The sequence below is a fragment of the Pseudophryne corroboree genome, chromosome 1, assembly GCF_028390025.1.
Source record: "Pseudophryne corroboree isolate aPseCor3 chromosome 1, aPseCor3.hap2, whole genome shotgun sequence".
In the NCBI taxonomy this organism is placed as follows: domain Eukaryota; kingdom Metazoa; phylum Chordata; class Amphibia; order Anura; family Myobatrachidae; genus Pseudophryne; species Pseudophryne corroboree.
The window spans coordinates 476,364,993-476,392,338 of record NC_086444.1 but is presented as its reverse complement, the minus strand read 5'-3'; the positions used below and the strand labels follow the sequence as shown (position 1 = coordinate 476,392,338).

General features: G+C 46.4%; 1 protein-coding gene and 1 long non-coding RNA gene across 5 annotated transcripts in view; one reads left to right on the top strand and one right to left on the bottom strand.

Moving 5' to 3' along the window:
• Positions 1-27,346, top strand: part of AOPEP (aminopeptidase O (putative)) — a 1,013,974-nt gene that overhangs the window by 827,041 nt on the left and 159,587 nt on the right. The window lies entirely within an intron of this gene.
• Positions 19,713-27,346, bottom strand: part of LOC134894349 (uncharacterized) — a 35,324-nt gene continuing 27,690 nt past the window's right edge. Inside the window, exons 2-3 of the long non-coding RNA XR_010171779.1 lie at positions 20,216-20,309; positions 19,713-19,797 (exon numbers count right to left, since the gene is read on the bottom strand). This is a non-coding gene — a long non-coding RNA (uncharacterized LOC134894349). The remainder of the gene's footprint in view (positions 19,798-20,215; positions 20,310-27,346) is intronic.

Below are 27,346 nucleotides of genomic sequence, written 5' to 3'. Positions count from 1 at the left end.
GTATGTGTTCCATCCTCTGCTTTTCATACCTAAGGTACTGAGAATTATAAGACGTAGAGGAGTAAGAACTATACTCATGGCTCCGGATTGGCCAAGAAGGACTTGGTACCCGGAACTTCAAGAGATGCTCACAGAGGACTTATGGCCTCTGCCGCTAAGAAGGGACTTGTTTCAGCAAGTACCATGTCTGTTCCAAGACTTACCGCAGCTGCGTTTGACGGCATGGCGGTGGAACGCCGGATCCTAAGGGAAAAGGCATTCAGGAAGAGGTCATTCCTACCCTGGTCAAAGCCAGAAAGGAGGTGACCGCACAACATTATCACCACATGTGGCGAAAATATGTTGCGTGGTGTGAGGCCAGGAAGGCCCCACGAAGAAATTTCAACTCGGTCGATTCCTGCATTTCCTGCAAACAGGAGTGTCTATGGGCCTCAAATTGGGGTCCATTAAGGTTCAAATTTCGGCCCTGTCGATTTTTCTTCCAGAAAGAATTGGCTTCAGTTCCTGAAGTCCAGAAGTTTGTCAAGGGAGTATTGCATATACAACCCCCTTTTGTGCCTCCAGTGGCACTGTGGGATCTCAACGTAGTTCTGGGATTCCTCAAAACACATTGGTTTAAAACCAGTCAAATCTGTGGATTTGAAGCATCTCACATGAAAAGTGAACATGCTCTTGGACCTGGCCTGGACCAGGCGAGTGTCAAATTGGTGGTTTTTTTCTCAAAAAAGCCCATATCTGTTTGTCCATTCGGACAGGGCAGAGCTGCGGACTCGTCCCCAGTTCTCTCCCTAAGGTGGTGTCAGTGTTTCACCTGAACCAGCTTATTGTGGTGTCTTGCGCCTACTAGGGACTTGGAGGACTCCAAGTTGCTAGATGTGGTCAGGGCCCTGAAAATATAGGTTCCAGGACGGCTGGAGTCAGGAAAACTGACTTGCTGTTATCCTGTATGCACCCAACAAACTGGGTGCTCTTGCTTCTAAGCAGACTTTTGCTAGTTGGATGTGTAATACAATTCAGCTTGCACATTCTGTGGCAGGCCTGCCACAGCCAAAATATGTAAATGCCCATTCCACAAGGAAGGTGGGCTCATCTTGGGCGGCTGCCCGAGGGGTCTCGGCTTTACAACTTTGCCGAGCGGCTATTTAGTCAGGGGCAAACACATTTGTAAAATCCTACAAATTTGATAACCTGGCTAAGGAGGACCTGGAGTTCTCTCATTCGGTGCTGCAGAGTCATCCGCACTCTCCCGCCCGTTTGGGAGCTTTGGTATAATCCCCATGGTCCTTTCAGGAACCCCAGCATCCACTAGGACGATAGAGAAAATAAGAATTTACTTACCGATAATTCTATTTCTCGGAGTCCGTAGTGGATGCTGGGCGCCCATCCCAAGTGCGGATTATCTGCAATACTTGTACATAGTTACAAAAATCGGGTTATTATTGTTGTGAGCCATCTTTCAGAGGCTCCGCTGTTATCATACTGTTAACTGGGTTCAGATCACAGGTTGTACAGTGTGATTGGTGTGGCTGGTATGAGTCTTACCCGGGATTCATAAATCCTTCCTTATTGTGTACGCTCGTCCGGGCACAGTATCCTAACTGAGGCTTGGAGGAGGGTCATAGGGGGAGGAGCCAGTGCACACCACCTGATCCTAAAGCTTTACTTTTTGTGCCCTGTCTCCTGCGGAGCCGCTATTCCCCATGGTCCTTTCAGGAACCCCAGCATCCACTACGGACTCCGAGAAATAGAATTATCGGTAAGTAAATTCTTATTTTCAACCCAGGTTAAAAGAAGGGTTATTCCCAGGTCGGACCCGGGTAATTGTGCATGTAAAAGCTAAGTGTATGGGCACCTTTAGGATGCTCCAGTCAGCTCTGCAAAAACTATATTGACTTCTTTGAAGGAGCAACAAACAGAGTTCATTGGCTAAGGCTGAAGTGAAAATGCACTAGTGAGCCATATCAACAGCTCTGTATGGATGTATGTCTGTATGGATGTGGATAGAAAGAAGCCATTACTAAAGTAAAAACACATCAAAGCATGTCGGGAGTTTGCCAGAACTGACACAGCCAAAATGTGGGATACGTTTTTGTGGTCAGATGGGACAAAACTTTTTTTACCCCAATTCAAAATCTTATAGGGTATGCAGCCTGAAACTGATAGTTAGAAGCTGATTGGTTGGTACAGTGGGGTGTGTTCGTGAAGCAGTGAAAAGAGTGGAGAAGTGATACAGTGGAGAATGTGCCCTTGGCAACCAAGGAAGGCAGTTAATTTGCCGGCAGTCGGATCGCGGCGGTTAGGATGCCGATGCCGGAATCCCTACTGCTGAAAATACTCACAGAGGCTATTCCCACTCGTGGGTGTCCACAACACCCATTGAGTGGGAATAGAACCTGTGGCGAGTCCGCAGCATAGCAAGCGTAGTGAGCCCGCAAGGGGACTCTGCATTTGCCCTGCTGCCGGCATACTGACAGCCGGGATGCCATTGTCGGTATACTGACGACCGAAATGCCAACTATCAGTAAATCATACTGAACCCGCAACCAATCAGCTGCTATGGATAATTTTATAGAATGCACTTTACAAATGTTACTTAAAAGTTGATTGGTTGCCATAGACAACTTCTCCACTGGCTCACTTCTCCACTATTCATGAATAATATCTCTCTCTACTTTATCTTTCTCACAAAAATAACACTACCCATTCCATGGGAATCACTATCCCATTGTCAGGCTGCGGAGTCTAGCACTCTGATTCTTGCCCGCACACTGGTCAGCCTGCCTCCGGATGTCCTGCAGGCGATCCCACTGTCTCTTCCCTGGACCCCATTGCTGTCAACCGTGAACTCTGATTCACCCTGCAGGACTCCCGCGGTCTTTCCTGCCAACTTCAGCAGCTGTACACCACCATGTTGCCATTGATCAGCTGACTACTGTTCCACACACTGCAAGCTCCAGCTCGGTCAACTGATTCTATCCACCAGTCACGGTGCAGCAGGGGGGGGTGGGGGGGGCTTGGGGGAGGCACTCCCAAACCAACAAGGTGCCCATAACAACGTATCCCTGCATCTTGGCTCCAGACTCCTGTGTTTAGTATCTGCTCCCAGAAGTTCTGTCCGGTTTACATTGGTGAATTACAGTTTCCAACCTATACCTGTGTTTGTCTAAATCGCTTGTGTAGTTTCTGCTGGTAGTTTGCGGTTAATCCAGCTCACCAGTTCTGAGTTTTGCTGGTTCAAATGCAAAATCAGTTCCAGCCTGACTCCAGTTCCTATTCTGCCGTTCCAGCCCAGTTAAAGTGCAAAGTTAGTTCCAGCCTGACTCCAGTTCCTGTTCTGCCGGTTCCAGTTCGGTTAAAGTGCAAAATCCCTTCCAGCCTGACTCCAGCTCCTGTTCTGCTGGTTCCAGTCCAGTTCAGTTGCAAAAAGTCAGTTCCATCCTGCCTACAGTTTTGAGTTGTCCCATTCTGGTTAAAGTCAAGTGCACAGTCAGTCCCAGTGGGATGCAGTTTCATTGCCGGCAGTCGGGATCCCAGCGGTCAGGATATTGACGCCGGAATCCCGACCACTGACAATGCTGACAGCCGGAATCCCGGCTAACGGGCTATTCACACTCGTGGGTAGGAATAGAGTAGATTCGTAGGTAGAGTAGGAATAGAACCTGTGGTGAGCCAACGAGCATGCAAGGGGATTTGTTGCGCTGGCCCCCCTGCCGGCATTCTGGTGGCAGGGATCCCGGCGTCGGTATGCTGACCGCCGGGATCACGGCTGCCAACATACCATTACATACCCGTCCCAGCCTGACTCCAGTTCCGAGTTCTGCTGGTTCCAGTCCAGGCCAAGTGCACTGTCAGTCCCAGTCTGACTCAAGTTCCTGTTCTGCCGGATCCAGCCTGTTTAGAGACTATAGACAATTCCAGTTCTCTACTCCTCTAACCTCCTTGGTTATAGCTACTACAATTACAATTCTAAGTAGCTTCCTTCAACAGTCAGCTCCATCTCCTGTTCTGTGTCCAGTTGTGTATTACCGCATGCGCAGGAGCTACATTTGCCCACTGAGTTACTTCATATAATGCTAACTACTGAACCATCACCAGCGTCATCCTCGGGTTTCCATGACATCTCAAAGTGAAGTATGAGGGTATCAGTATCATGTTGTGGTGATGCTTTTCTTAGTAAGGACTGGGCGTCTTGTTTAAATTGAAGGACAGATGGATAGAGATACTACAAGACATCTGCTTCAGTCTGTTCGAAAACTAAAACTAGGGAGAAAGAACACCTGTCAGCAAAGCAAAAATTCCAAGCACAATACCTAAGCAATAGTTGAGTGCAGGGGCATAGCCAGAACATTGGGAAGCAGATAACATTTTGAAGGGGCCACTGTCTCTCACTCTTTCTAGAGAGACACCTTGCCACAGCCATTGGTCATTTTATGCCCCATAGTAGTGTCCTAATTTATTTTATGAACCATAGTAATGCCCTAGTTCACGTTATGTCACATTGTAGCATTTGGCATTCGATTTGCATTTGGAGATTTACTAAAGGCAAAATTGAATGTAAAATCGAATATAAGACCAAATACCTCTGAGGTGTTTAAATGCTCAAAGGCGAGGTGACCAAAGACCCTGGATTCTGGTTACTTAATTTAACCCCTGCTAGTACAAACACTTAGAAAAATTTGCTGCTTAGACACCTTCATAATGCAGCAAAGGCAATAATTGCTATGTTTTGGAGAACCACAAAACCTCCCTCGATTAAAGACTGGCTCAAAAAAGATTGAGTACTTTATGGAGATGGATGATTTCTTTTTTTCAGGGCAAACCTCAAACTTTGTCGCTATTTGGCTATCGTGGCTTGAATTTAAGGAGACGCCCACATACTGAACCTATATAAGTTTGTAGATCGGCTCCTGGTGATTATAAATTTCTATTTAAATAACCCATAAAATAAGTACTATTTCCTATCCCTCACGAACTTAGAGTGTAGAAGTGAAAGCGTTTATACCACACCTAATCCATGCCTCCACAACTCAACATCTTCTTTTCACTAGGGTTACCCTTCTTCTCTTGCCTTTTTACTAATTTCTTTCTTTTCTTTCCTTTCCTTTCTCTTCTTTTCACCCTTTCTTCTATTGACTGTTATGATATTGAGTTACAAAGGTCGATAATTCTATAATGTCATACTGATATGCCGCTATTTATGGAAGAAACAATACGAAATATTGATATGGTTTAAGCTTTATGCTACCAATTTTTGGAACATTTTGCTGATTGAGTTTATTGATTTTTCTGTATGAACATTATTTCAATAAAAACAGTTTAAATAAAAAAATTATTATAAGACCAAATCTTACTCAAATCCCACTCAATATGAAATATCGGCAAAAAATCACTGTTTTTCCATAGACGAATATCTGATCCCTTAATTTACTAACATTCAACTTGAAAAGCGAACACAAATCGAACACAAAATCAAACTACAAATCTGCAAAATAATAGATTAATAGCAGACAGATGATTTTAGCTTCTAGACAACATTCTATTCCCTAAACCTTCATTATGATGCCTATAAAAGTAGAGATGACTGACGCTACGCCGATGTTTTTGCAATTAAGTGCATGCGCCAAAATCTAATAGTGATGCCATTTTCAGCTTTTATCTTTATGCACAGTGATTGACAGTCAGTCATCATTTGTGGGCATTGACGGGGGAGTCGTGGCAAAAACTTAGGTGTTTCACAGTCATTTTTGAGGCGTGTTGCTGGGTGCGACTGCAAATCCGTACTCAAGCAGCGTGCCTCTGGCATCTCTGTTCAGGCTGCCAAGCTGCATGGCTGTTCACTTAATTTAGCTGCCGATTATCAAAGGATCTGCGTGTGCACTGGTAATGTGTACATAGTTGCTGTGCCTTTGTGATTGCTCCGCTGGGTGTCTCGGTACCTTTCAGGGCTGCTGAGTATTTTAAATAATTTAACATGTCCTTAACGTGCACAATCACAGCTGCAATTGCCATAGCGCCTATCAATGAATCAGGCTAGATATTAATAATACTGTAGAGGCTCTACATCACATGCCCAAATCACATGATTTTAGACAATTTTATCATTTTTTAATTCAAGAACTTCAATAAACACTTGAGGATCAGCGTACAACTCTAATAGAAAGGGACCCACACATGTGGTTCACTGTGGCTGTAGGCATTATGGGCTTCATTCATTGGATGGATGGATGCAGTGCAGCTCCCGCGTCTTTGCATTTCTCGCCCCCAAATGGTGACAGGCTGCGTGTTAGGGGGCACTGTGTGCGATGATGTAGGACCCGCTCTGCACATGAGTAGAACAGGTCATGTACATGCGCAGGTGCCCCAGAATCAGAGATGTACGCAAACCAGTATTAGAGAAACCACAGAAGCTTCTTGCATGTGATATATTTGGACCAACAGGAATAAATGATGACATTTTTTTTCGATTTTCTTTTCGAGTTTGCAGTAAATTTTATAGGTGATTTGATGTTCGATTTTTAAATGGATATCCTAAACCAAACACAAAATCAGTACTCAAAATCGAACAGCATCAAATTTGTTTTTGAAATAGAATGCAAAATCGAATATTAGTATATGTGGGATCTGATGAGGGAAAAAGAAGTTTGATTTGATTCAGTTTCAGTCATTTTAAATCGAACATAAAATTAAATCTAAAATTGAACATTAGTAAATATACCCCCTATTCCCTAGTCACCAGCTAGCTTTCCCAGCATTGGTTATCAACATGAATTCCCCCAAACAGTCTTTTTCTACCTTAAACTCCTCCTCCCCTTCCCAGACTGACAGGTAAATAACACTCCCATCTTGCCTTTAAAAGGTAGCTCTTCACAGCTGCTCTGTTTGATTAATCACATGCTTTCAGCTGTGCTAGGCTAAAGAGGAAAGCTGCACTGAAATTAATCAAAAAAGTAAGACACACATTTCATATTCTCCAAATGCATGGTTTTCCTGGGCTTACCAGATAAACAACCCTGGTTTCTTTGTAGCACACTGCCCCTATTGTCATAGTGGACAATTGAAAATGCCCCTATATGTTGCATTTAGGGCTTAATTCAGACCTGATCGCTGAAGCAAATTTGTTAGCTAATGGGCAAAACCATGTGCACTGCAGGTGGTGCAAATATAACGTGCAGAGAGAGTTAGATGTGAGTGGGTTATATTGTTTCTGTGCAGGGTAAATACTGGCTGCTTTACTTTTACACTGCAATGTAGATTTCAGTTTGAACACACCCCATCCAAATCTAACTCTCTCTGCACATGTTATATCTGCACCCCCCTGCAGTGCACATGGTTTTGCCCATTAGCTATCAAATTTGCTGCTGTGATCAGGTCTGAATTAGGCCCTTAGTTTCCACCAAACTGCTTGATAGTTCCATCTAATATGTGAAACAAATGATCAAGCAGCTTTGTATAAACCAAATGCAACGCAAGTTAGTAGCACACCAACTAATAATATTAATTGCTGCCTTTAAATGTAACATTATGGGTGGTCATTCCGAGTTGTTCGCTCGGTAATTTTTTTCGCATTGCAGCGATTTTCCGCTTAGTGCGCATGCGCAATGTCCGCAGTGCGACTGCGCCAAGTAAATTTGCTATGCAGTTAGGAATTTTACTCAAGGCTTTTTCATCGTTCTGGTGATCGTTGTGTGATTGACAGGAAGTGGGTGTTACTGGGCGGAAACTGGCCGTTTTATGGACGTGTGGGAAAAAACGCTACCGTTTCTGGGAAAAACGCGGGAGTGGCTGGAGAAACGGAGGAGTGTCTGGGCGAACGCTGGGTGTGTTTGTGACGTCAAACCAGGAACGACAAGCACTGAACTGATCGCAGATGCCGAGTAAGTCTGGAGCTACTCAGAAACTGCTAAGAGAGGTGTAATCGCAATATTGCGAATACGTCGTTCGCAATTTTATGATGTTAAGATTCACTCCCAGTAGGCGGCGGCTTAGCGTGAGTAAATCTGCTAAAAGCAGCTTGCGAGCGAACAACTCGGAATGACCACCCTGGTATTGTGTAATTACATAATTTTGAGCCACTATGGAATAGCTGTATTGAAATTCATATATTCTGGTAAAAAGGAGGATACATATCATCTTCACACCTATACCTCATTGTCAATAAAAATAATTTGTGAATGTGCATTATTCTTTGCGTTAGTGTACCATGTTTTCTGCATAATACATCCGTACAATATGTGCATGCTCACTACCTTGGGTTAGATTAAGTAAATCTTCTAAACGTGAAAAGTGGAGGTGTTGCCCGTAGCAATCAATCATATTTTAGATATCATTTTATTATTGCATTATAGAAAAACGAGTTTTATGGTAAGAACTTACCTTTGTTAAAACTCTTTCTGCGAGGTACACTGGGCTCCACAAGGATTGGACAATGGGGTGTAGAATAGGATCTTGATCCGAGGCACCAACAGGCTCAAAGCTTTGACTGTTCCCAGAATGCACAGCGCCGCCTCCTATATCACCCCGCCTCCCAGCACAGGAGCTCAGTTTTTAGTTAACCAGCCCAATGCAGTAGCAGGAAAAGAGACGACAATAGTTAGTAGCCACATACACCACACTCTCACGACAAGAGAAGTGTCAGCGGCTAATGCCATACCAACCCAAAGAAGCTAAGTGCGTCAGGGTGGGCGCCTTGTGGAGCCCAGTGTACCTCGCAGAAAGAGTTTTAACAAAGGTAAGTTCTTACCATAAAACTCGTTTTCTACTGCGGGGTACACTGGGCTCCACAAGGATTGGACAATGGAGATGTCCTAAAGCAGTTCCTTATGGGATGGGACGCACTGTAGCGGGCACAAGAACCCGGCGTCCAAAGGAAGCATCCTGGGAAGCGGCAGTATCGAAGGCATAGAACCTTATGAACGTGTTCCCGGAGGACCACGTAGCCGCCTTGCACAATTGATCAAGGGTCGCACCACGTTGGGCCGCCCAAGAAGGTCCAACAGACCGAGTAAAATGGGCCGTAATGTGAACAGGAGCTGACAGACCAGCCTTCACATAAGCATGTGCAATCACCATTCTAATCCATCTGGCCAGGGTCTGCTTGTGAGCAGGCCAGCCATGTTTGTGAAATCCAAACAAAACGAGAATCAGATTTTCGGAAAGAAGCAGTTCTCTTCACATAGATACGGAGAGCCCGTACCACATCCAAAGACCTCTCTTTGGTAGACAAATCAGGAGAGACAAAGGCTGGAACCACAATCTCCTGATTAAGGTGAAACGAAGAAACCACCTTAGGTAAATATCCGGGACGAGTCCTAAGAACCGCCCGATCACGGTGAAACATCAGATATGGGGAACTACAAGACAAGGCACCCAGATCCGACACTCTTCTAGCAGAGGCAATAGCCAGCAAGAACACCACCTTAAGGGAAAGCCACTTAAGGTCAGCTGAACCAAGGGGTTCAAACGGAGGCTCCTGCAACGCCTCCAAAACTACCGACAAGTCCCAAGGAGCCACAGGCGGGACATAGGGAGGTTGGATACGCAACACACCCTGAGTGAAGGTATGAACATCAGGCAAAGTCGCAATTTTTCTCTGAAACCACGCCGACAAGGCAGAAATATAAACCTTTAGGGAGGCCAGACGCAGGCCCAACTCTAGGCCTTGCTGCAGAAAAGCCAAAAGCTTGGCTGTACTAAACTTGGAAGCGTCATAATTGTTAGATGCGCACCAAACAAAGTAGGAATGCCAGACCCTATGGTAAATCCGAGCAGAAGCCGGTTTCCGGGCCCGCAACATAGTTTTTATGACCTCTTCAGAAAAACCCTTAGTCCTCAAGACGGAAGCTTCAAGAGCCACGCCGTCAAAGACAGCCGGGCTAGGTCCTGGGGCCCTGAACGAGGAGGTCTGGGCATTGTGGAAGTAGAATTGGATGCTCTGACGATAGGCCTTGCAGGTCTGAGAACCAGTGCCGTCTGGGCCACGCTGGAGCTATGAGAAGCAGAATTCCTTTTTCTTGCTTGAACTTCCGAATTACCCTGGGCAGGAGTGACACCGGAGGGAACACGTACGGCAGCCGAAACCTCCACGGTACTGCCAGCGCATCCATGAATGATGCTTGAGGATCCCTTGTCCTTGCTCCGAAGACCGGAACCTTGTGATTGTGTCGAGACACCATCAGATCTACGTCTGGAAGGCCCCACCTTTCCACTAGGAGTTGAAACACTTCTGGATGGAGGCCCCACTCGCCGGTATGCATGTCCTGACGACTGAGAAAGTCCGCTTCCCAATTCAGGACTTCTGGAATGAATATTGCCGATATGGCCGGTAGATGGCGTTCCGCCCAACGTAGAATCCGTGAGACTTCCTTCATTGCCAAACGGCTTCGAGTGCCGCCTTGATGATTTATGTAAGCCACTGTGGTGGCGTTGTCTGACTGTACTTGAACAGGACGGTTCTGAATTAACTGCTGGGCCAGGTTCAACGCATTGAAGACCGCCCGCAATTCCAGAATGTTGATCGAGAGGAGAGATTCCTCCTTGGTCCACCGACCCTGAAGGGAGTGTTGCTCCAACACCGCGCCCCAACCTCTTAGACTGGCATCTGTCGTCAACAGGACCCAGTTGGATATCCAGAAGGGACGACCCCTGCACAATTGTTGGTCCCGGAGCCACCAGTGTAGCGACAGACGGACCTCCGGAGTCAATGAGATCATTTGAGATCTGGTCCGGTGAAGCAGGCCGTCCCACTTGGCTAGAATCAGCCTCTGGAGGGGGCAAGAATGGAATTGAGCATACTCCACCATGTCGAATGCTGATACCATTAGGCCCAGCACCTGCATTGCCTAATGTATCGACACTTGCGGATGAGAAAGGAAGCAACGAATCCTGTCCTGAAGCTTCAGGACTTTCTTCTGAGACAAGAACAACCTCTGGTTGTAAGTGTCCATCAACGCTCCCAGGTGCACCATGCTCTGAGCTCTCAGGGAGGATTTCTTCCAGTTGATGAGCCACCTGTGGGCTTGTAGAAACCGGACCGTCATATCCAGATGACGTAGGAGAAGATCTGGGGAATTTACCAGGATTAACAAGTCGTCCAGATACGGCAGTATCCTGACCCCTTGACGGCTGAGTACCACCGTCATCACCGCCATGACTTTGGTGAAGACTCGCGGAGCCGTTGTTAAACCAAAAGGTAACGCCCCGAAACTGGTAATGGAGGTTGCCAATAGCGAACCTCAGGTTTTGTTGATGTGACACTGCTATAGGAATATGCAGGTAAGCATCCTGTATGTCCAGGGAGACCATGTAGTCCCCAGGTTCCAAGGCCAGAACTATAGAGCGAAGGGTTTCCATACAGAACTTGGAAATCTTCACAAACCTGTTCAATGCCTTGAGGTTGAGAATGGGCCGGGAGGACCCATTCGGTTTCGGGACTAGAAACAGCAGAGAATAGTACCCCGGCCCCTCTGAGCAAGAGGCACCTGTACTACGACTACTGTAGCCAGGAGGGTCTGTACCACCGAGTGTAGAGTTTTTGCTTTTGTCTGGTCCAAAGGGACGTCTGTCTGGCAAAATCGATTAGGGGGTCGGTATTTGAAGGCTATGGCGTAACCTCAAGTGATGACTTCCCGTACCCAGGCATCTGAAGTGGTCTTCAACCATTCCTGGGTATACCCTAGAAGCCGGCCCCCCACCCTGGGATCCCCCAGGGGGAGGCCGCCCCGTCATGCGGCAGGCTTATCGGTCTTGGCAGCTGGCTGACGGGCAGCCCAGGCTCTTTTGGGCTTCGGCTTACCAGGTTTGGAAGTGCGGGCCTGCTTGTTGTACGCCTGACCTTTTGCTTTACCTGAAGGACGAAAGGGGCGAAAGGACATACCTTTAGCCTTCGATACATAAGGAGCGGTATTAGGCAGACAGGCAGTTTTGGCAGTAGCCAAGTCAGCCACTATCTTATTTAAGTCCTCCCCAAACAGAATATCTCCCTTGAAAGGGAGTACCTCCAGGGTTTTTCTAGAGTCCTGATCCACAGACCAGGATCTCAGCCACAATATCCGGCGAGCCAAGACCGACGTAGTAGAGGCCTTGGCTGCTAGGATACCGACATCAGAAGCCGCCTCTTTAATATATTGAGTAGCTGTGACAATATATGGCAAGCATTGTCTAGCATGGTCAGAAGAGATTTCAGCTTCTAACTCCAAGGCCCATGCTTCAATAGCCTCTGCAGCCCATGTAGCTGCAATAGTGGGCCTTTGTGCAGCACCCGTGAGGGTGTAAATCGCTTTCAGACAACCCTCCACACGTTTATCCGTAGGCTCTTTTAGAGACGTGACGGTAGTGACAGGTAGAGCTGAGGAAACCACCATCCTAGCCACATGTGAGTCCACTGGAGGAGGCGTTTCCCAATTTTTAGACAGCTCTGGCGCGAGGGGATAGCGAGCCAGCATCTTCTTTTGAGGCGCAAACTTCGTACCCGGGTTTCCCCAGGGTTCCTGATCAGAGTGAGGTAAAACTTGTTTAACCACCTTCTGACACTTGAACCTATCTGGTTTCTTAGGAGGGACGGATGGCTCGGGATCATCCGTAATCTGCAGAATTAACTTAATAGCCTCCAAAAGATCAGGAACCTCCAGATGTGAACTACCCTCCCCATCAGCCGTATCTGAGTCAGAACCTGAGGGGTCAGTATATGTGCCATCTTCACCAGACGAGGTGTCAGTGACAGCAGTGGATTGTGAGGAGATAAGCGCTCGCTTAAAGGACCGCTTGGACTTAGGCGAGCGTTGGTCAGACTTTTTAGTAGTCAAGGACTGGTTCAACTTCTTTAATTGCGCAGATAAATCGTCCGCCCACGGCGGGTTAGCTGCAGGGACCACATACGGTTGTACCGGCATTGGGGGTCCCATAGGGGGAGTTAGTTTATGAACTAGCGTATGCAGAAGCGTGGAAAAAGCGGCCCACGGTGGGTCAGTATGTGCCTCCGTTGCCACAGACCCACTGGGGGGCAAGGAGCCCTCAAAACCAGAGCCCACAGCTGCTATATTCTCCTCATATGGCCCTGTGGCTTCAGCAACACCGGCAGTGTGTTCAGCCCCAGAACCATTACCCTCAGAAGCAGACATGATATAACTTGCAGTATGAGGTTAACACAGTACAATTATCAGCAGCACTATACCTCTAAACCCAAACCCCTGCGCAGTGTAGTCAGCACTAAAGGAGAGATATGGTGACTAGATCACATAGAAAAATACGGAATACAGTATATCTTTGTGAAAATCCTATATTAGATAACACCTGACGCACCAAGCCCCCTCAGGTTATGGAATATAGGGATAGCAGGTTGAGTGAAAGACACGAAATGGACACCACTCAGCTATCAAATGCACACACAGAAAGTCATAGTTTGTACAATGCAGAGGTTATTACTGACAATAATACTGCACTGGACTAGCTTACACAGCTATATAATAATAGATATAACAGTACACAGTAAGAACTTGATGTATATCACAGGGTAATTGTACTATAAAACCCTGACTAAATGCACTCTTTCTTAACTATCACTGTCTAAAAAGGCAGGTAGAATACTTAAGTGTCATGTAAAGGCACAGCGCTGACAACCAGGCGGCTTTACATAGGAGGATTTGCCCAAGCAGTCCCAGGAACAGTGAGCTGAGGGATAATGGCGCCGCAGACACTGACAGGGAGTGAGGAAAAGACAGATATGCAGCTCCAGGGTGGGAACACTTGCTAGAAATGGCGCCCTGGGGCTGGGAGAGGGGTTTCAGGTCTAAGCCTTATCCCCTCTGCTGGCAAACCACCGGGTACTCTGGGCGATATAAGAATTGGTTTAGAGAGAGAACCTGACCTGCGCCCATGCCCTGGTGATCTAGTGGGATCGCCTGTACTGCCACAGTGTCCACCGCCAGAGCGCGCAGCCCGGCTCCCACTGACCGCACCAGATCGCGATAAAGACCGGCTCCCACAAGCGGGACCCACTAATCACCTCCCGAAGCGCGGCCACGCGATCCTGGAGAGCTACAGCCGTGTGTGTCTAACATGAAGAAAACCAGAGCCTCCGCTGTAGGTACCCGGCAACCAGGGCTCGGGAGTGTACAGCGCCGCTGGGGAGAGCTGGAGCTGCAGCAGTGAATGTCACAAGACATTTACCACCGCTGCTGCCCTTGAAGTCTTCACTTTTTGCTTCATAAAAAGCTTTTCTCAGGGCTGCTTGGAGCAGCCCCTCTGTTAAGTGCCTGCTTACTGCAGCACCAACTTACAAAACTGAGCTCCTGTGCTGGGAGGCGGGGTGATATAGGAGGCGGCGCTGTGCATTCTGAGAACAGTCAAAGCTTTGAGCCTGTTGGTGCCTCGGATCAAGATCCTATTCTACACCCCATTGTCCAATCCTTGTGGAGCCCAGTGTACCCCGCAGCAGAAATGGGTAATATCTCCATTGGGCTGCTTTAGAAGCTGTGGTACTGTAAATCTAACCCCTGAGGCCAAATGTAATAGAGTGAGAGTTTCAAAAAGTGAGCGATTTGGTAAGGTTTTGCAGGTTTTTTTTTAAAGTGGCAATCATTTACACAGCACGATCAACCTGGTTTTGCAGTGTAAATGATTGCCACTTTAAAAACAACTGAAAAACCTTACCAAATCACTCACTTTCTGAAACTCTCACTCTATTACATTTGGCTCATGGTGTCTGAAACTGCTCCCAGAAAATTAGTCTGTGCATACCTTTGCCGTATCACAGGCACGGCCGGCACAGCCCACTCAGCAGTTTATGCAAAGCAGGGAGGGGCTGGGCTGGAGAGGAGCTCTCTCCGCTCTGCTGTTGCTGCCGGCTGCTGCTTCTCCTATGAAACTGTATAACAGGCAGCGGAGCCAGCAGCATGAAGTATGACTCTTCCAGTGTCAGCTACCTCTCTCCCTCTTCTCTCCTTCCCGCTGCCTGCACATGTATAATGGCAACTTGAAGGGGCTCTTCAGTCACCAGTCCACCCAGCGATGATCTCCTGTGTAAGTACTGCACTCCCCCCTCTGTCCCCTCCCCTCCTGCGGACATATGTGTAAGGGGCACTACTACTGTAGGCATTATGTGTGGCACTACTACGGTGGATGTTATGTGTTTAGGGGCATTACTACTGTGGGTATTATGTGTGGCACTACTACTGTGGGCGTTAAGTGTAAGCGGCACTACTAATGATGACATTATATATATATATATATATATATATATATAAATAGACACTGCTTTGGGGATTGTGTATAAGGGGTACTACTGCGTAACGTGACTAAGAGAAACTGCTTTGTGATGTAACATGAATAAGGTCCACTGCTGTGTGTAACGTGAATAAGGGACACTACTATGTGGTGTGATATGAATCGGGGGCGCTGTAGGCGGTGTAATGTGAATAAGTTTGTGCTACTGTGTGATGTGATTTGAATTGGGGGTACTGTTGTGTGGCCACGCCCCTTCCATGTAAGACCACACCCTTTTTTACGGTGCAAACTGAAGGCGCATACTGTCCCTTTATTACATATGGGAGGGAGGGCACAAATGTATTGTTTGCAGAGGGGCACCAAACACCCTAGCACCAGCCCTGATCACAAGCCTATGTTACTCCTAAAATATTACATGGCTAGAAGTGCCAAAGGGTATGCAAATGAAAGTATAGTAGAATTGCTGACTACTGACACCTCCTAAATATCAAGCTAATTTGTGAGGTAGAAAATACTGTGTGCAAATAACAGGAATCGCCTTAATATGGCATACACACTGGTGTTTTTTATTTCTTTCTTTCTTTCTTTCTTTATGTTTAATAAATAGAAACTGTTGTTCCTAGTGTTACCATACATATTGCTGTCTTGTGTAATATATTTTGGAGAACAACTTATTATTATTTTTCTGTTTGCCAAGTTTGAAGGCAAGAGGAAGCCTACAGTGCAGCAGGAATAGGTGCATTTGCACATATATCCACTTGCAGTTGTAAGGGGGGTTATGCACATTTATAAACAAGTCCCAATGAATATTTATTAGTAATCTTTAGATAAACAATAAAAGGCATCTTAATACAAAATACATACATTGAGCACTATATTTTTCCTTAACAGGTAATCATTGTGCATGCTGAAAACAAACATTGGGTGTTAAAATCACTTAAGTAGAATAAGATCTGTCTAGTCATTATAACATTTTTCTTTATCGAAAAAACTTTTCTTATAAGTATAATTCTTTACTTTCACTTTGATCACAAGATTTTGATCCTGCAGAAGGATAATACTCACAAATGGGCTGAACAGATACATTAAGTATAGTGTTTCAAAGTTAATTGAACCATATGGACATATTTTGGAAAGATATGATCAAAATTGCAAAATAGGCCAGTACAGTTGCTAGGGGAATGCATTTTTGTTAGCTCTCAAAAGTGCCTGTTTAAAGAGCCAAGCTTTAGACATACATTTCCTGTATTATATCTGCTGAGCAGTGGAGCCGTAAAGATTTTTTTTTTAATGTGTGCAGCACTGGCGTAGCTATAACTTTGTAGGCCCCATAGCAACATATTGAAGGGGCCCCCGTCCCAATGCTTTTAGAGAGACACTTATCTGTGGGATGTAGTTAATATCCCGGCGGTCAGAATACCAATGCCGGGATCACAACCGCCGAGAATGCCGACAGCTGCACCAGGGCTATTTCCACTTGTGGGTGTCCACGACACCCATAGAGTGGGAATAGAACCTATGGTGAGTGCAGCGAGCCACTGAGCCGGCAGTGCGGCGAGCGCAGTGACCCCATTAGGAGCTTTCTAGTGCTCACCCCGCTGCCGGTATTCTGGGGGCCGGGAACCCGTCATCGGTATTCTGACAATCAGTTGTTAATTTTATGCCCTATAATAGTGCCCTGGTTCATTTTCAGAACCATAGTAGAGCCTTATTTGATATTATTATGCCCCATAGTAGTGCCCTAGTTTCTTTTAGTTTCAGAGCTGCCAATACACATTATGCCACACAATACTCCCAATTCACATTATGATATATAGTGCTCCCCGTTCATATTGTGCCTCACTACAGTGCCCCTGATCATATTATATAACAATAAAATGCCCTCCAGTTCATTTTATACCACACTACAATAGGCAAGTCAGGGGCATACCTAGTTCTACTGCAGGGCCCGAGGAAAAAGTTTGAAAGGATCCCTATAGTATGTACCACCCAATGGAGAAAAATGTATATAACACATGTAACTTTGACAGGGAAGGTGTGCCCATCTCAGCTCTGGGCCCCATAGCAGCTGCACTGCTTGCACCTACGGTAGCTGCGCCCTTGGTGTGCAGTATATATGGAAGATGGGTGGGGTTATTTTTTAAGAGTTAAGTTGCAAATGAAGTTACAGTGTAAATTGTGAATCATGACATACTTATACTGTGGCAGTGTTACAAACTGCAAATTGCAAACACTGGAAACTGTAGAGTTAATAGAAAAATTAAGTGACATGCATTGCATATTGTTACATTGAAAACCATGTAATAGTCTTGTAGAAAGTGTTTTTAAGCGTTTTCCTTTAGTTTTCTCATGGTCCATTTATATAGTTCTTAATTCAAACATAAATCTGGTCCCTTAGCTCCTTCTGGTCCTTAGAAAACGTTGTATGGCAGTGTGTCCTTCTAATGCAATACAACCAGCTTTGACACACACCAGAAAACAGAAATGAAAGTCACATTTTCCCAAAGAGAAACTTACTTCAAGAGAGACTGGACACCATAGAAAGCATTCATAATTATTCAAGTAATTTCTTTAATGTAATAATATAATAATCATCCATTATCTTTCTTTTGGTTAGAGGATTAAAGGGATCCTTAACTTAAAGAAATTAAGTTACATACTTTACTCGACTACTGTATTGTCTCAACCTTTGTTTTAAAAAAAATACCTTGTATGAGTATAATTTCCATTCCAATAGAGCATTCTATGGCAAGCACACCATGGTTTCCAAAAACACCCTTTTTCAAAGTGTAGGCAAAATCTTTTATTTTGTCCAGGCTTTTAGCAGTGCCAGAACCAGGTTACCATATAACCAAAATATCCCTGAAGTACACAGTACTATAGGTCTAATTCATGTTTTTACACAACGGATGTTCACGCAATGGAGTGATTATCAGAAAACATGGTGTCTGAGTCGCTACTGCTGTAGCCAGTCTACATAGCCATAGACCAACCCTTAGCTACAATGTGCTCTGTAATTATGTATGGTACACATTTGCAATTGAGCTTGCGATGAGTCTGGTGGGCGTTTCTTTTCATTTCTGGGTGGCAGCTGCACTTGCTAACATTGCAATTATATTTGCGTGTAAACATAATTTAGGCCCTGTGCACTATACTACTGATAAGCATAATCATTGTGCAAAAGCTTAAAATGTGCAAATCAAGTTTTCCAACATAATTGTACATCTGCAGTGTGGAATGTACATGTACAGTAAATACATTTTGTGGCGATTATAAACCACTACTATAACTGAGATGACAACAGCTATGTGTTTACTGTGTGGTTCAGTGGCAGAACTCGCTTTAGGCCCCCTTTGTCCACCTCACCCCAAGTTAATATTCCACATGGTAGTGGGTGGCAGAGAGTGACAAGAAGCAGGAGTGGGTGACAGTAAGAGAGATCATTTGACCGGGAGGAGAGGGTGATGGGCAGAGGAAGTAGGTGACAGGGAGAGGCTGACGCAGTGGGTGATGGGCAGAGAGTGACAGAGAAAGACAGAGGTTGAAGGACAGAGGCAGAGTGTGACAGGGAGAGTCAAAAGGTTTTGGGCAGAGGCAGAAGGCGATCGGGAGAGGCAGTGGATGACAGGGAGAAGTAGATAGTGAGAGTGTCAGGGAGAGAAAGAGGATGATGGGAAAAGGCAGTGGGTGATGGGCAGAGGGTGTCAGGGAGAGGCAGAGGCAGAATAACCGAAGCAGTCGATGACGGGCATAGGGTGTCAGGCTTAGGTAGTGGTAACGGGCAGAAGATGATGGAGGGATGCAGTGGGTGATGGGCAGAGGGTGATGATGAGAGGCAGAGGGTGACAGACAGAGGCAGTGGTGATGGCAGAGTGATCGGTAGGGGCAGTAGATGACTGGGAGAGGCAGTGGGTAACAGGCCAAAGGTGACATGGAAAGGCAGAGTGGCAGTGAGAGACAGGGAGAGGCAATGGATGATGGGCACAGGGTGATTGGAAGAGTCAGTGGGTGACCGGCAGAGGGCAACAGGGAGAGGCAGTGAATAATTGGCAGAGAGTGATAGGGAGAGGTAGAGGGTGATGGGGAGAGGCAGAGGATGACATATAGAGTCAGAGGGTGACGGGCAGTTGTGATGGACAGAGAGTGACATGGAGAGGCAGAGGGTGACTGCAAAGGTAGTGGGTGATGAACAGAAGCAGTGTGTAACAGGCAAAACGTGACAGGGAGAGGCAAAGGATGACAAATAGAAGCAGAGGGTTATGGAGAAAAAACTGGGTGATGGGCAGAGAGTGACAGGGAGAGGCGGTGGGTGACAGGGAGAGGTGATGGGCAGAGGGTGGCAAAGAGAGGCAGAGGGAGTGGTGGGTGATAGAGGCAGTGGGTAACGGTCAAAAAGTAACAGGGAAAGGCAGAGTATGACAGGAAAAGGCAGTAGGTAACTGACAGAGGGTGACAGGCAGTGGGTGACTTAAATATTACAATTTACTTACTTGGGCCCATGGTTGATTTGCAGATTGTGGAGGATTGCGCCATCTTTAGTTTTCATGCTTGGGGGATTGTGACGTCAGGTCCCCGGAACTGGGAGCAAGAGAACAGACAGTCACTTACTGGCAGAGACAGGAAGTAAGTGCCGGGGACTTGGGAAGAAAAGGGCGAGCTGGGCATCCAGCCACCTACACCTCCTGCCGGACTGCATCCCTTTGTTGCTACAGCCTGCAGCACAGACTGCTTTTAGTGTCGGAGACTGCAGGCCCCAGTGCAATGCACTTGCTGCGCCACTAGTGTGGCTTGAGTAAAAGTACACTAGTAAAGCCAACAAAAATCTTTATATATATATATATAGAGAGAGAGAGAGAGAGAGAGAGAGAGAGAGAGAGTATTGAGGCAGCACTCGGATATATGTAGCAGCCAAAATCAGGTATGATATCAATGTTTTGAATTTTTATTCATTCGTCATCAGGATAAATACAAGACAATAAAAATGCTCCTTAAATACCTTACATCACCACGTGTAGCCACTGCACAGTGCGGGTCCGGTATGAAGATACCCACCAATTGCGTCACCATACCTCGCCCATTGCCATGGTGACCTAAATAACAATAAAAAAAGACACACTGACGGTCATGGCTGTAAAGGAATTCTAAACATATGTATCGGTAGAGACAAGGTTTGGATCTCGCTGAAGGGACCTAGAAGGGCACCGGAGCAAGCTGATTTAAATGATTGGGAGTGCTGCTTCAATTATATATATATATATATATATAGATATATAGATATATAGATATATATAGATATATAGATATATAGATATACACTGCTCAAAAAAATAAAGGGAACACTAAAATAACACATCCTAGATCTGAATGAATGAAATATTCTTATTAAATACTTTGTTCTTTACATAGTTCAATGTGCTGACAACAAAATCACACAAAAATTGTCAATGGAAATCAAATTTATTAACCCATGGAGCTCTGGATTTGGAGTCACCCTCAAAATTAATGTGGAAAAACACACTACAGGCTGATCCAACTTTGATGTAATGTCCTTAAAACAAGTCAAAATGAGGCTCAGTAGTGTGTGTGGCCTCCACGTGCCTGTATGACCTCCCTACAACCCACACAAGTGGCTTAGGTAGTGCAGTTCATCCAGGATGGCACATCAATGCGAGCTGTGGCAAGAAGGTTTGCTGTGTCTGTCAGCGTAGTGTCCAGAGCATGGAGGAGCTACCAGGAGACAAGCCAGTACATCAGGAGATGTGAAGGAGGCCGTAGGAGGGCAACAACCCAGCAGCAGGACCGCTACCTCCGCCTTTGTGCAAGGAGGAACAGGAGGAGCACTGCCAGAGCCCTGCAAAATGACCTCCAGCAAGCCACAAATGTGCATGTGTCTACTCAAACGATCAGAAACAGACTCCATGAGGGTGGTATGAGGGCCCGACGCCCACAGGTGGGGGTTGTGCTTACAGCCCAACACCGTGCAGGACGTTTGGCATTTGCCAGAGAACACCAACATTGGCAAATTCGCGACTGGCGCCCTGTGCTCTTCACAGATGAAAGCATGTTCTCATTGAGCACATGACAGATGTGACAGAGTCTGGAGACGCCAAGGAGAACTTTCTGCTGCCTGCAACATCCTCCAGCATGACCGGTTTGGCAGTGGGTCAGTAATGGTGTGGGGTGGCATTTCTTTGGGGGGCCGCACAGACCTCCATGTGCTCGCCAGAGGTATACTTACTGCCATTAGGTACCGAGATGAGATCCTCAGACCCCTTGTGAGACCATATGCTGGTGCGGTTGGCCCTGGGTTCCTCCTAATGCAAGACAATGCTAGACCTCATGTGGCTGGAATGTGTCAGCAGTTCCTGCAAGACGAAGGCATTGATGCTATGGACTGGCCCGCCCGTTCCCCAGACCTGAATCCAACTGAGCACATCTGGGACATCATGTCTCGCTCCACCACCAATGCCACGTTGCACCACAGACTGTCCAGGAGTTGGCGGATGCTTTAGTCCAGGTCTGGGAGGAAATCCCTCAGGAGACCATCCGCCACCTCATCAGGAGCATGCCCAGGCATTGTAGGGAGGTCATACAGGCACGTGGAGGCCACACACACTACTGAGCCTCATTTTGACTTGTTTTAAGGACATTACATCAAAGTTGGATCAGCCTGTAGTGTGTTTTTCCACTTTAATTTTGAGGATGACTCCAAATCCAGACCTCCATGGGTTAATAAATTTGATTTCCATTGATAATTTTTGTGTGATTTTGTTGTCAGCACATACAACTATGTAAAGAACAAAGTATTTAATAAGAATATTTCATTCATTCAGATCTAGGATGTGTTATTTTAGTGTTCCCTTTATTTTTTTGAGCAGTGTATATGTATATATATATATATATATATATATAAGAAATGAGGCGGCAGTCAGAGGCTTTGTAACTTGCAAAAAATGTGTATTACAATCGGTAAAGTTTCGGGGACGTGCTCCCTTTCTTCAAACGTTACCGATTGTAATACACGTTTTTTGCAAGTTACAAAGCCTCTGACTGCCGCCTCATTTCTTATGGATGTCTGTAGGAGATTCTACTTCAGTGGATGGCACAAGAGCGAGTAATCCCTACGGGGCAGCAAGAGTGCCGGGGTATCGGTGAATATATATATATATTTTTTTTTTTAATTATTATTTTTTTATTTAATTGGAGCATTGACAACATTGATATAATAGTCGGTACATAAATAATTATACACATAGTTAAACATAAACATAGTAAAATACATCAAAATTGGACACAGATATAAAATTAAATGGTCGGAAGGCGGGACCCCACTCACACAAAAGGAAATATAGGGGGACATACCGAGTTGATCGCTCGCTAGCAGTTTTTAGTCGCCGCCCACGGAGGAGTGTATTTTCGCTTTGCAGGAGTGCGAACGCCTGTGCAGCAGAGCGCCTGCAAACATATTTTGTGCAAAACAAGACCAGCCCTGTAGTTACTTAACCTGTGCGATGATTGCTGCGACGAGTGACACGGTAATGACGTCAGATACCCGCCCAGCAAACGGACGGCCACGCCTGCGTTTTTCCAAACACTCCCAGAAAACCATCAACTGACACTTTCTGTCAATCTCCTTGCGTTTGGCAGTGCGAATGGAATCGTTGCTCGAACCAGTGCAAAATCACAATGGACTTCGTACCCGTACGACGCGTGTGCGCATTGCGGTGCATGTGCAGATTAGCCGTTTTTTCCACTGATCGCTACGCAGCGAACAACGGCAGCTAGCGATCAACTTGGAATGACCCCATAATTGGTTAAAAAAGTGTCTTACTGTCCAGGCCAATAGGGGAATCATCCATACACAGCCTAGTCTTTTACCATGTTGTGTTTATTAAACAAAAATGGAGTTGATGTCAAATCGAAGAAGGCAAAGAAGAAACATAACTTTCCCACATAATGAAAAATTTGTTCATACTGAATTCTTTGTGGTGGGATGCCTCAATCCAATCTATGCAAAAGACAAAATAGAGTTTATTAACAAAAAGAGCATGTGGAGATTGGTGATCCTGGATTCAGTATTGCAAGCAACATTTACGCGCCACCGCCAACGTATCTACATCCCGCAGTAATCTGCAAAGTGGCATTAACCAGCAAAACTTTTAAGTTTAAGATAAATATTCCAAGGGACAGTTTTATTTAAATTGTTCATGTCTTCTATTTACTTAAAAAGCATTCCAATAGAATGCCAGTAATTGTGCCAAAACTGTGAGTGAAGCAGGCAATGTCAAGACTAAATGCTTGTCACAAAATGTATATTAACAGCTTAATTTACTTACATTTTTTTTTTAACATTGGCATTAAAGAATGTTTACCAAATTTATGGAACCCATGTAGAATGCATACTCTTAACATACTTTCTGCAGCGGGGTACACTGTGTTCCACAGGGAATACATCGGGGTGTAGAGCGGGATCTTGGATCCAGAGGCACCATCAGGCAAAGCTTTAACTGTCCCAGGTTGCATTGGGGCCTCCTCTATAACCCCGCCTAAAGGCACTCAGAACTCAGTTTCGATTGGTGCCTGCAAGCAGCAGGTCACCTAACAGGCGGGCTGCACTGGACCTGTTATGTCAGCGCTGCGTCTTCGTCGCCTCCCAAGCGGCGTTACATACTCCCGTGCCTCAGATCCCGGGTACATGCCGCGGAGACACTCCGGCTTAGGCATACGGTCGCAGACGCTCTCCTGGTTCGTGTGGCTGCTACGAAGGGAGGAGGTAAGAGGGTCCTCCAGGCGGGACCCGCCACGAAATCAAGTTCCTGTCGCAGTCTAGGGAGACGGACTGCGATGCTGGCGTGGACACTGTTACCGAGCAGGGACCCCACTATATCCGCCAGGGCATAGGAGTACCGGTCGAGTGTGCTAATGCCGCTATTGGTAAGGCTCCGTAGTACCGGCGGTGAGGTCCAGCATAGGGGAGTCGGCGCTTGACTTGCAGCCCTGGCTCAGGGCGCCATCTCCTTGCAGATTTCCCGCCCTGGAGCTGCCTCACACTCTCCCTCAGTTCCTGACAGAGACGTTGGGCGCCATCTTCTGAGCATAGCTGCTACTGGTCTCTGGGATTGCAGGGCAAGGTCTCCCCTGCAAAGCCGCCTGTCCACAGCACTGAGATTTTACAGACACTTGAGTATTCTACATGTCTTCTTACAGACAGCGTTATTTAAGAAAGAGTGTACCTATTACAGAATATATTGTACGAATATTCTGATATATACCTCCTACCTGCTTATAATCTCTGCATTGCCTGTGACTGTGTGTGCCGGTACCTGCTGTATGGTTTTACTCTCGTGTATCCCGGGATCGGTATGAAATCCCTCCAATCAAAATCCCGACACCAATTGACCGATGGTCAAAATCCCGACAAGGTCAAAATCCCGACATGGACAAAATACCGACATTTAAAATACAGAGAAGGTCAAAATACCGACATGTAAAATGCCGACAGGTCAAAATACCGACATGCATTTTTGTTTTTTGTGTGTGTATGTTGACATAAGTCAACATGGACACCATATAAAGTGTACCGCGTCCCCTCGCATGGCTCGCTGCGCTCACCATGCTTCGGGCACGGTGCCTCGCTACGCTCGGCACACTATTTATTCCCCCTCCAGGTCCACTGGGATGGTAAAGAATGAACAAGTCGGTTTCAATTAAAAAAAATCATGAAAAAACTCATGTCGGTATTTTGACCTGTCGGCATTTTACATGTCTGTATTTTGACCTTGTCGGTATTTTAAATGTCATTATTTTGTCCCTGTCGAGATTTTGACCTTGTCGGGATTTTGACCATCGGTCAATTGGTGTCGGGATTTTGAACGTCGGGATTTTGATTGGAGGTAAACTGACTGCATCCCTGTATCCCATCTAAGGTAGGTATCACTATATTCTACACCCGAAGGGACTAGGTGCGTCAGGATCCTCTAATATAGTGTACACAGTACTTATCGCTATACGGATATTTTACTTTGTTACAGTCACGTACAGCAGGATTTAGGGGGTCATTCCGACCCGTTTGCACGCAGCGGTTTGTCGCTGCGGTGTGAACGGGTCTGGAATGCGCATGCGCGGCGGCCGCACTGCGCACACGCGTCGTTGCCCGGCGACAGTAGTCGCCGGGTTACATCGCGGACATCGAAGAAAGCGGTCGCAGAGGCAACCGCAAGAAGACTGAGAGAAAGAAGGCGTTCCTGGGCGTCACCAGACCGTTGCCTGCCATTTTCGGGGAGTGGTGAAGAAAATGCAAGCGTGTCCAGGAGAACGGAGGGCGGATGTCTGACATCAAAGCCGGCCCCAGCATCGCTGAGATCGTCGCACAGGGTAAGTATGTCCAGGGCTAGTCTTGCTCTGCATGAATTTTTTTTTGCTTAGCAGGGCTGCACAAGCAATCGCAGCACTGCTAAGCTAAAATACACTTCCCCCATAGGCGTGGACTAGTTGATTGCAGCAGCAGCAAAAAGTTGCTGGCTGCGATCAACTCAGAATAACCACCTTAGTTCACAAGTTTGTGTATTCTGGCGCTGTTTGCGTGCTTTGTCCATAAATTGTGTACTCTGTCTGGCTTCATCATACTAATAGCTTGATTCTTGCTTTATTACAATGTCTAACAATAAGGGCAGTAAAACTCTGGAAGCTCCTGTAATTTGCAGGGCATGCTCCAGAAGTTTACCTGAGGGGGAAGTATTGTGTGATGGGCTGTGTTCTAAATGTCATGCACCTCCCAGTCAGCCTGCAGCTCCTGTAAGTACAATGGAGCCACCGTGGGCTATGTTCACCACCCTCCTGGGGACCATTTAGCCCCCCCTATGGAACCTCAGGTGTCACTGCCACCACAAGTTGTTCCTATAGTAAATCCGCCTTGGGCGGACCCTTTGTCTACCCAGCTGCAACAGTTGAATCAGTCTTTGGTTAGATAGAAATCTACTCCTGGTCACTCCCGTGTCCCTGGGTCATCTAAGCGGGCTGCTTCCTCCTCACAATCCACTAACCTGTATGATGTTTCATCTGACGAGGAGGGTGAGCATACGGTCCTGTCAGACTCTGAATCATGTCTTACTGATGAGGATTCTACCTTACAGGTTGATGTCCCTGGCCTGGTGGATGCTATTAAGCAGATCCTTCAAATCACTGAGGATGAGGATTCCACTACAGTGGCCAAGAAAACTGATATGTTTAAACAACAGAAGGTGGTTAAAACTGTATTACCCCATTCTGATAATCTTGTGAACATCAGGAAGGAACCCTGGTCTACCCCAGGTAAGAAATTCACGCTCCCCAAATGGGTTTTGGCTCGCTATCCTCTCCCTGCAGAGTTATGTAGCAAATGGGAAAACCCACCACTGGTGGATTCTCACGTCACCCGTCTTGTGGTGTCATCTACTTTGCCTGTCACTGCTGTCACCCACTGAAGGAACCGACAGATAAGCATGTGGAGGGATGCCTGAAGTCTATATATTCCCTCGCAGGGGCCATCCATAGGCCCGCCATAGCTGCCTCTTGGGCCGCAAAGGGTATTGAGGCGTGGGTTCAGGCGTTAGAGGATGAGCTGCCCGAGGATATTTCAGACAAGGATAGACAATACCTTTCTCACATATGCACCGCAGCCTACTACATTCAGGAGGCGTCCTCTGAGGCGGGGGTACTGGCAGCCAAAGCGTCATCCATGTCTGTCCTGGCTCGCCGCATACTGTGGTTAAGGTCGTGGAAAGTGGATTTGGACTCCAAGAAGACCTTGGAGCTACTCCCCTTTACTGAGGACATTTTATTTGGAGAGGACCTGAATAAAATAGTGTCTGAATTAGCAGCTGCTAAGACTGCTTTTCTTCCTTCTACTAATCCTTCTGCTCAGAAGGCAAAGATTACCACTTTTCGTTCCTTTCGACCTCAAGGGAAAGCCAAGGGTCAGTCTTACCCCAGACAGTCTCGTGTTCCCAAGACGAAACAGTCATGGGCAGCCTGTCAGCCTGTTTCAAAACAAGACAAGCCTGCTGCATGACGGGACGGGCCTCCCGCTGGGGGACCCCTGGGTGGAAGGCCGACTTCTACAGTTCACCCAGGTCTTGTTAAAGACCAC